This window comes from Nicotiana tabacum, chromosome 15, assembly GCF_000715075.1.
Source record: "Nicotiana tabacum cultivar K326 chromosome 15, ASM71507v2, whole genome shotgun sequence".
Lineage (NCBI taxonomy): Eukaryota > Viridiplantae > Streptophyta > Magnoliopsida > Solanales > Solanaceae > Nicotiana > Nicotiana tabacum.
In genome coordinates, this window is record NC_134094.1 from 63350378 (window position 1) to 63360766 (window position 10389).

Here is a 10389-nt window from a genome sequence, read left to right on the forward strand (position 1 = left end):
ACTGGCCAGAGAGCCAATGTCACCTCAGGAGTGGCGGTTGATCCTATACTTAGTAATGCGGGTGAGCACACTAGGGGTGAGGATAATTCCCCAACTACTACAATGCCTGATTCTACTACTCCTGCTCAGACTGCACCAGTTCCTACGCCTATTGAGGGTGCATCGATTCCTCCAACTGATATTCCAGTTCCACCTCCAGCCTCAGCTTCCGATCCCAGTATTTCTGATGGGGACCTTAGGGGAGCCATAAAGATGTTGGCTCAGATTGTGGCTTCCCAGGCTCAGAGATCGAATATTGCACCTACTTTATCTAACCAACTAGGGGATTCTGCTAATTCCATGGTGAACAGGTTTCTTCAGTTATCCTCCAGTGTTCACGGGTACTAACCTAGAGGAGGACCCTCAAGACTTCATTGATGAGATGCACAAGACTCTCCGAATTATGTGTGCTACTGAGATAGAGGCAGTGGAGTCGGCCTCCTACCACCTGAAAGAGGTGGTATATTCTTGGTTTGAGCTATGGGAGGAGTCCCGTGAGGAGGGGAGCCCTCCGGCGAGATGGGGTGAGTTTGCTGATGGCTTCATTGATCATTTATTTCCTACCGAGACTAAGGAAGTCCGTGCCGCTGAGTTTGAGAGCCTGAGGCAAGGTAGCCTGAGTGTGCGGGCAGGGGCATGGCACTGCCAGCCAGTTGTGCAGCTACTACATCTGCAACACCTCCTCCAGCTCGAGGCACTCCAACACCCACAGGGCATGGTGTAGCAAGGGGTAGAGCACATAGTTCGGGAGGATCCTGCCGTTTCCATGCTATGCGGGGTCTCCATAATTTAAAGGCTTCTCAAGATGTTGTCATAGGTATATTGACTGTCGAATCTCATGATGTGTATGCTCTTATTGATCCCGGTTCCACTTTATCATATGTCACTCCTTATGTTGCTATAGAATTTGGGATAGAATCGGAACAGCTTCATGAGCCGTTCTATGTATCTACTCTGGTTGGTGAGTCTATTTTGGCCGCGCGGGTTTATATGGACTGTGTTGTCACGTTGCATGGTCGGGACACCATGACCGATCTCATTGAATTGGGGATGGTCGATTTTGATGTAATAATGTGGATGGACTGTCTTTACTCATGTTTTGCCAAGCTTGATTGCTGAACCAGGACCATTAGGTTCGAATTTATAAATGAGCCAGTTATTGAGTGGAAGGGGGATGATGTGGTGCCTAAGGGTAGGTTTATTTCTTACCTTAAGGTCATGAAGATGATCAACAAGGGGTGTATTTATCATTTGGTCCGGGTTACGGACACCGATGTTGAGGAACCTAAACTTAAGTCTGTGCCGGTTGTGAATGAATTTCTGGAGGTCTTTCCCGATGAGCTCCCTGGGATCCCACAAGATAGGGAGATTGATTTTGGGATTGATGTGATACCAGGCAAACAACCTATATCTATTCCACCCTCCAGGATGGCACCAGCAGAATTGAAAGAACTAAAGGAGCAATTGAAGGATTTATTAGAGAAGGGTTTCATCCGGCCGAGTGTGTCGCCTTGAGCGCACCAGTTCTCTTTTTAAGGAATAAGGATAGGTCACTTAGAATGTGTATCGACTATCGACAACTCAACAAGGTCACAATCAAGAATAAGTACCCACTGCCAAAGATAAATGATAAATTTGACCAATTGTAGGGTGCCAAGTACTTCTCCAAGATCGATGTAAGATCTGGGTATCACCAATTGAAGATCAGGGAGCAGGATGGTCCGAAAACAGCTTTCAAGAACCGGTATAGGCACTTTGAATTTTTGGTAATGTCTTTTGGGCTAACAAATGCTCCGGCAGCTTTCATGGATCTTATGAATCGAGTCTTCAAGCCTTTTCTTGACTCCTTTGTGATAGTGTTCATTGACAATATTCTTGTATATTCATGAAGTCGAGAGGACCATGTTGATCATCTCAGGGTAGTTCTGCAAACCCTATATCAGCAAAAGTTATATGCAAAGTTTTCAAAATATGAATTTTGGCTTGAATCTGTCACATTCTTGGCTTGAATCTGTCACATTCTTGAAGATGTGAAGATGTACCACCCCATGATTTTGTAGGTGAAAGTACGCCATAAATAAATTGATGGAAACTCGGAAATGAGATGTTACATCCCGCATTTTCATACGTTAAAATTTCGTCGTAAGTTAATCGACGTAAGTTCGGGAATGGGATTATTTTGAGATTATAAGCATTATGCTATTTCAAACAAGTGACGAGTAATTTCGTGAAGGTGAGAGGGTAAGCAAATCAAAGAAAATAAATTTCGTCGAAGTTTGACATTTTGGATAAAATACGATCCGAGCTAAAAAACCCAATATTTATGGACTAGTAACATTCAAGGTACCACATGGACATGATAGTAAGGTGTATGAAGTGTGTTAAAAGTGATTAGTATTTTAAGTAATTTGAGATAATTTTTAATTATGTGGGTAATTGGTTAATTATTGGTTAGTGGAGATTATCAAGTTAATCAAGAGATTAGTGGTTAATTAAGTATAATTTAGAAAAGGTTGAGTGCTCCCAACGTGGCAGCATGTGTAAAGCTTTCATCAAGCTTAAAGTGACTAAGGATGTTATGAGCTATGTGGAATCTTGAAATGGACTCTTGGTTATAAGCCATAAAAGGCTCTCAAAATCACAAATATATGGAATGGAACGTGAGTTCTTTTACAAAAGCCATACAAGACTTCTCCAATTCATAAAAAGTCACATAAGATTATGATCAAAATTCAACAAAAGGCTTCTTTAATACATAGAATGGAGATGCTTGCATCCAACCTCCAAGTAACGAGCCTTCAGCAAAAGAAATTATCCGAGGATATATTACGAGACTTCTTAGAAAATTAGCAACGGGATTTTTGCAATTCTAACTGTTGGGATCAAACTAGGTATGTTGTTGTTGTTGTTGTTTTAAAGGAGTACAGTGCAATCTTTCTCAAGAATATCATACAGATTTTTTCCTACTTCGATCCGCCGTTACGCGTTGTCGCAATCAATGGTGTTAAAGGTATTGTCAAGAGAATCGGTTCAGGTATGTTAAGGCTATCCCTTCTTTCTTTTTGGCATGATCCAAATGATATAAACGAAACGAGCAAAATACACAACTTTCATAAATGACTCTATTCAAAGAAATATTAGGGGTGTCTATATTCTTGATTCCTCATGTGTATTATTATTCTATCATCTGTTCATGGGTCTAAAAAAAAACGTAAGTTGATAAAGTTTATTTCATGATATTAATCAAAGACATAATGGTCTTATGACATTCCGAAAGATTTTATTGATGTACTTCTCATGCATTGTATTCATTTATACATGTACATTGACCTATGACCAGATGGCGTTATATACGCGTATATGTATGTATATATATGTATATGGGATATGGGAAAAGGTTACGGCGTTATATACGCACCACCACCTGATCAGCTGGTATACGTTGATGAATTGCCAGCAGTGGCCGAGATGATATGATGGGATGCCCTCAGAGGCTTGATAATGTTATGAACGCATATACCTATGCATGGTATGACATTTATACGCATATGCATGACATTATAATTATTACATGATTCACAATGTTATTCAGACATACATGTCGAGTCTTTTACTCCATGTTTCTTTCATGTCTATTATTTACTGATTTTCATTCCTTACATACTTGGTACATTATTTGTACTGACATCCCTTTTGCCTGGGGATGCTGCATTTCATGCCCGCAGGTCCCGTTAGACAGGATGAGAGTCCTCCAAATAGGCTATCAGCTCAGCGGAAGGTGTTGGTGCGCTCCATTTGCTCTGGAGTTGCTATTTGGTCAGTATGATTAGAACATGTGTTGATTGGTATGGCGGGGCTCTGTCCCAACCTTTATGATGTTATGTACTCTTAGAGGCTTGTAGATAGGTGTCATGTATATGAAAGATTGTATGGCCTTGTCGGCCTATGTTCAGTGTAAGAGTGCTCATTTTGTCCTTATATGCCCGTATGTCTTAAGTATAAGTTGGTATTTCATGTTGTATTCTACTTATCCATGAAAGCCTCTTCGGCTAAGTTATCTATGATAGTATGATACGAAAAGATACGTTATATTGGTACTCAGTTGAGTAAGATACCTGGTGCCCGTCACGGCCCATCGGTTTGGGTCGTGACAAAATTGGTATCATAGCAGTTTTTTCCTAGGGAGTCTACAAGTCATGTCTAATAGAGTCTTATTTATGGGTGTGTTGTGCATCACACTTATAAGAAAGAGGCTACAGGGAATTTAGGACTGTCACTCTTTCTTCTTACTCTAGATCGTGTGGTAGAGCTCAGTTGTAAGAACTCAATTTTTTAAACTCTATCTTATTCATAATATGACGATGCCTACATCCAGAAAGATGGTAAGAGATATAGTTGTGAAAGAGTTGAGTTAGAGGAACTCGATTTTTGCATCATGCTTATGATGGATAAATATGAGGTATTCAGCAGAATATGTGTACTAAGACGTGTAAGCTTCTTGATAAGGATGCTTAAGGCAAGAATATCTATCCACCATATGGTGAAAAGCAATGAGAAATTCAAAAGATAGACACAAGCTTCAGCAAGTAAAAGAAGCAAGGTGAAGAAGGGTACGAGGCGCCCAGTTAATGAAAATTATCAGTATTTACAATTCAGGTCGAGAAATATAAGCATTCTGAGTTACCTTCAACAATAACAGAGGTATGTACAATCGGCCACACCTATCTCAGTTATATCCTATGGGAGCTAACATATATGGTTTAAGAGAAGGACGGGATATCAGGATCCGGCTGGGGTTAGAGTAACCCAAAATTGTTGATGGATTGTTAACATTAGTTGACACTTCCGAAGGATATTGCAAATGTGCTAATAGATCTCCTGGTGAGATGCCCCGATGGTGCACTCTAAAATAGTACTACTAGATATGAGTACTACAAAGATAGACACTGGAAGCCTGAAAGGGATAAATATTATCTTAGTGTGACTTGCGTCCATAGTAGAGCGACACCGTTAAGCAACCCGAAGAGCCATTGGATGTAGCAAAGGGGAGCTAAAAGCAAAAGAATGTCTTGTTCGAGTTTTTAGAATAAAGTGATAGACATAAATGTTAGCGGGAAATAAGAAAAGAGTTAATAAAGCATTATGAGTAAGATATGATACAAGGATGACAACGGTAGATCAAAAAGATGACAGTATTACAGAATCTATAGTGAAGTGAAGGAAGAGAAAAGAGGTGAAAGGCCTTAAGAAAACAAAAGAGTATAGGCCATACAGTCATATCCTCATTTCGAGAAATAAGTTCGTGACTCTAACGCGATTACCAAAAGGAAAAGTTAGACCCTAGAATAATAGAAATCAGTATGGACTGATGAACAAGATAAACTAAACATGAATTAGGGACTGAATGATTTGATAATGGTCAACATCATGAGAATTTCAGATTGCATTCTTGTGATAATAGAATGGACAACAGAAGAAGATTCATGAGAAATTCAGAGAATGGTCATTCAGGAAGACGCCTCCCTAAAGAAAGCAATGTGAGCAAAGTTAAGCTTAAGGGATTGTATGTGCTAGTTGCACTAAGTGTCACCATCGCGAGTAAGGAATTTTGTTATCCTTGGTACAGAAGGATTACCGCAAGGCGAGTAAGGGTCATCGGTGATGTGAAAGGATGCCAAAGATGAAGAGGTAAAACATATATAGGTAGGTTGTCGTAGCTCCAACTCTTAGTACTCCCCTAAAGGGGGGAATATGGAGTGATGTGGTATTAAGTCAGAATTAAGTGGTTCTAGTAATTATGGAATGGTAAGGGAAGAATGTGATAAAAAATGAAAAAGGGATGAGATTGCACTTATTCAAAGCCTACAGATATGCTACGATTCCAGAACATTATGCAAACACGATGTCAAGGAGAGGAAATAAGGGTTCCTGCCCGAAATGTTATTGATAGATAAGGAGCCAGTACGAGAGGTAAGTTAAGACAAAGGATATAACCCAAGATAGATTACGCGAAATATTGATATGAGAATGGGCCAACGAGTAGTTAGCAGTTGATTCAGGAAGAGCCTAGTTATGGCTAGACAGGAGGTTACAGACGAATCAGCAGATCGATCATATGAGTTGTATGGAACTCCAATATGTATGGGTACTAAGATAAGTTAAGTATGCACGTAAGGCAGAAAGACCAGGAAAAGAAATTGCCTACGTTTAAAGTTGAGATGGAACAAAAGGAATTATTCAATCAATGATCCAGAGCTAGTTACGTTATGAACGCACTTAAGATTTCGGAGTATTATCCATGCAACATATATGTTGACAATCATACACCCGTAGAAGACTCCGGTATAAGTTAAAAGAAAGAATTGAGTCCAGGTCATAGATAAAGGATTGAATTGTTAGAAGATTGTATCATGGATATTCCATAGCGTCCATGAAAGGCTAAAGTAATAACTAAATACCAGGAGCCGCAGATCGGAAGATAGCTTAAGCGTACATGAAGGTTGATCAAAACGAAGAAGAAACTAAAGAGTTACATCAACGAAGTAAATTAGGAGTCTAATTATTAGACCAAGAAAGTTATAGACATCATGATTAAGAATAGTGCAGAATCACTCTTAATATCAGAGGTACAAGAGAGATAGCAAAGTAGCCATATTCTATGACGGCTCTACGATAAAGCTAGTTAGAAGAGTACCAGCCTTATAAGAAGTGAGTATAAAGCTCCCACCAGATTGTGCATGCACCAAAGGTGCAAGTGTTATAATAAAAGCTTCAAGTTGTAGATATGAATTGTACCTATGTGGAAAGGAGGTCATGAAAGACATAGAAGATATGATGCGAGATTTAAGGCAAAGGTAAACAACATATGAGATACTCAAATACAGAAGGTTGTGAACAGTTCATACTTCGGATAGAAGGCTAGAAGCACGGGGATTCAGTATCCAGGAATGATAGCGGCATCGTCAGTGGCATATCTTCCAGTCTACGGTTTCTAGGTACCGAGAGGCCTAGTTAAGAGAGTAAAGAAGAGTTTGAGACAATGTGATGTCTCGCTTGATGTTCCAAAATAACATAAGGAAATTTATAGTGCAAGCAAGTTGAAGGAAGGTTGTGAGTAGTATAAATAGATATGTGTAGGTCGCAAGCTAAAGTATTGTAAAGCAACAAGGTTTTAGGAAGACAGGAGTAAGGATAAGAAAAAGGCAAGTGCGAAAGTGACGAGAATGGACCTGGATTAAGCCCATGAAAACAAGAGAGCTGATGGTTTCTTTAAATTATAAGAAAGCTCGGTATAGCCTGAATGAACTCAAAGGAGTCTAAGACTAGTAGCATTTAAAAAAGATGGAATGTTGCCCTGGTAGTAGAATGAAGGTGTAATTGTGACAGATGAAGGATGATGTTTGGGCCTTCGATTGAGTAATGATTTCATAAATTGTACAGGATTAAAATACCACGTAAGGTAAATCACATTGGGATGCTATGAAATATGATTATGTAAGTATAGTATCTTATCGCCCCCAGGTGGATCAGGAAAATCACTTCAAATATTCCTTGATGCAACATAAGCCCTAGCGGCAATGTATTACGTAAGAAGTTTCAAGTTATTAATGGAAGATTGTAAGATCAACATTGAGGTGAATCGACAATGGATGGATAAAAGATAGAAAGTACGAGATGAGATTAGGCCATCAGACTTAAGATGAATAGTAATGAATAAGCATTAAAATACTTAGCTTTATGAATATAGGATAAGCAACGAGAGTAACCTGAAGTTGGTCGCAGACCTCAGTAACAATAAATCGAAATAAGAGTTATGGTATAGTATGGCCTACTTAGATGTAGTAAAGCTAATGACGCCCAGAGGACAGCTTGACATAATTTTGTATATATTCACAAAGTGAGGCCTAGAGATTGGCTAAGAGCTGGAGGAAAAAGGAGAGAAGCATCGCATAAGCGCCCATACAAAGTTAGGGTTGTACAGGTTGCATGATTAAAAGTAGCAACAGTTACGAGAATATAAGGATTCCGACTACAAGTCGTGGTGTGAGAATGAGGCTTAAAGGGGGGAATGCCTTGGCCTTTGGATTTATTCAAAGAACAGTAGCCTAAATGGCAAGGAGAATATTAAAAGTATTCGCAAGAACGTGCATAAGTCAACTTTCGAGGACGAATGTTCCAAAGAGGGGAATGATGTAACACCCCATATTTTCGTACGTGAAAGTATGCCATAAATAAATTGATGGAAGCTCGGAAATGAGATGTTACATCGCGCATTTTTGTACGTTAAAATTTCGTCGTAAGTTAATCGACGTAAGTTCGGGAAAGGGATAATTTTGAGATTATAAGCATTATGCTATTTCAAACAAGTGATGAGTAAATTCGTGAAGGTGAGAGGGTAAGCAAATCGAAGAAAATTAATTTCGTCAAAGTTTGACATTTTGGATAAAATATGACACGAGCTAAAATACCCGGTATTTATGGACAAGTACCATACAAGGTACCACATGGCCATGATAGTAAGGTGTATGAAGTGTGTTAAAAGTGAGTAGTATTTTAAGTAATTTGAGATAATTCTTAATTATGTGGGTAATTGGTTAATTATTAGTTAGTGGAGATTATCAAGTTAATCAAGAGATTAGTGGTTAATTAAGCATAATTTAGATAAGTTTGAGTGCTCCACCTGGCAGCATGTGTAAAGCTTTCATCAAGCTTAAAGTTACTAAGGATGTTATGAGCTATGTGGCATCTTGAAATGGACTCTTGGTTATAAGCCATAAAAGGCCCTCAAAATCACAAATATATGGAATGGAACGTGAGTGCTTTAGCAAAAGCCATACAAGACTTCTCCAATTCATAAAAAGTCACATAAGATTATGATCAAAATTCAACAAAAGGCTTCTTTAATATATAGAATGGAGATGCTTGCATCCAACCTCCAAGTAACGAGCCTTCAGCAAAAGAAATTATCCGAGGATATATTACGAGACTTCTTAGAAAATTAGCAACGGGATTTTTGCGATTCTAAAGGAGTACAGTACAATCTTTCTCAAGAATATTATATAGATTTTTCCCTACTTCAATCCACCGTTATGTGTTGTCGCAATCAACGGTGTTAAAGGGATTGTCAAGAAAATCAGTTCAGGTATGTTAAGGCTATCCCTTCTTTATTTTTGGCGTGATCCAAATGATACAAACAAAACGAGCAAAATATGCAACTTTCATAAATGAATCTATTCATAGAAATATTAGGGATGTCTATATTCTTGATTCTCCATGTGTCTTATTATTCTATCATCTGTTCATAGGTCTCAGAAAATACGTAAGTTGATAAAATTTATTTCATGATATTAATCAAAGATATAATGGTCTTATGACATTCCGAAAGATTTTATTGACGTACTTCTCATGCATTGCATTCATTTATACATGTACATTGACCCATGACCAGATGGCGTTATATACACATATATGTATGTATATATATGTATATGGGATATGGAAAAGGTTACGACATTATATACGCACCACCACCTGATCAGCTGGTATATGTTAATGAATTGCCCACAGTGGTCGAGATGATATGATGGGATGCCCTCAGAGGCTTGATGATGTTATGAACGCATATACCTATGCATGGTATGACGTTTATATGCATATGCATGACATTATAAATATGAAATGATTCACAGAGTTATACAGACATACATGTCGAGTCTTTTATTCCATGTTTCTCTCATATCTATTGTTTACTGATTTTCATTCCTTACATACTCGGTATATTATTTATACTAAAGTCACTTTTGCCTGGGGATGCTGCGTTTCATGCCCGCATGTCCCGTTAGACAGGATGAGAGTCCTCCAAGTAGGCGATCAGCTCAGTAGAAGGTGTTGGTGCACTCCATTTGCTCCGGAGTTGCTATTTGGTCAGTATGATTAGAACATGTGTTTATTGGTATGGCGGGGCACTGTCCCGACCTTTATGATGTTATGTACTATTTGAGGCTTGTAGACAAGTGTCATGTATATGAAAGATTGTATGGCCTTGTCGGCCTATGTTCAGTGTAAGAGTGCTCATTTTGGCCTTATATGCCCGTATGTATTAAGTATAAGTTGGTATTTCATTTTGTATTCTACTTATCTCATGGCAGCCTCACCGGCTCAGTTATCTATGATAGTATGATACGAAAAGATATGTTATGTTGGTACTCGGTTGAGTATGGTACCGGGTGCCCATCACGGCCCATCGGTTTGGGTCGTGACAGAAGAATTGGCCGAGGCTTACAACTCCAACAGAGATTCGCAATTTCTTAGGCTTAGCTGGGTATTACAAGAAGTTTGTGGAAGGGTTCT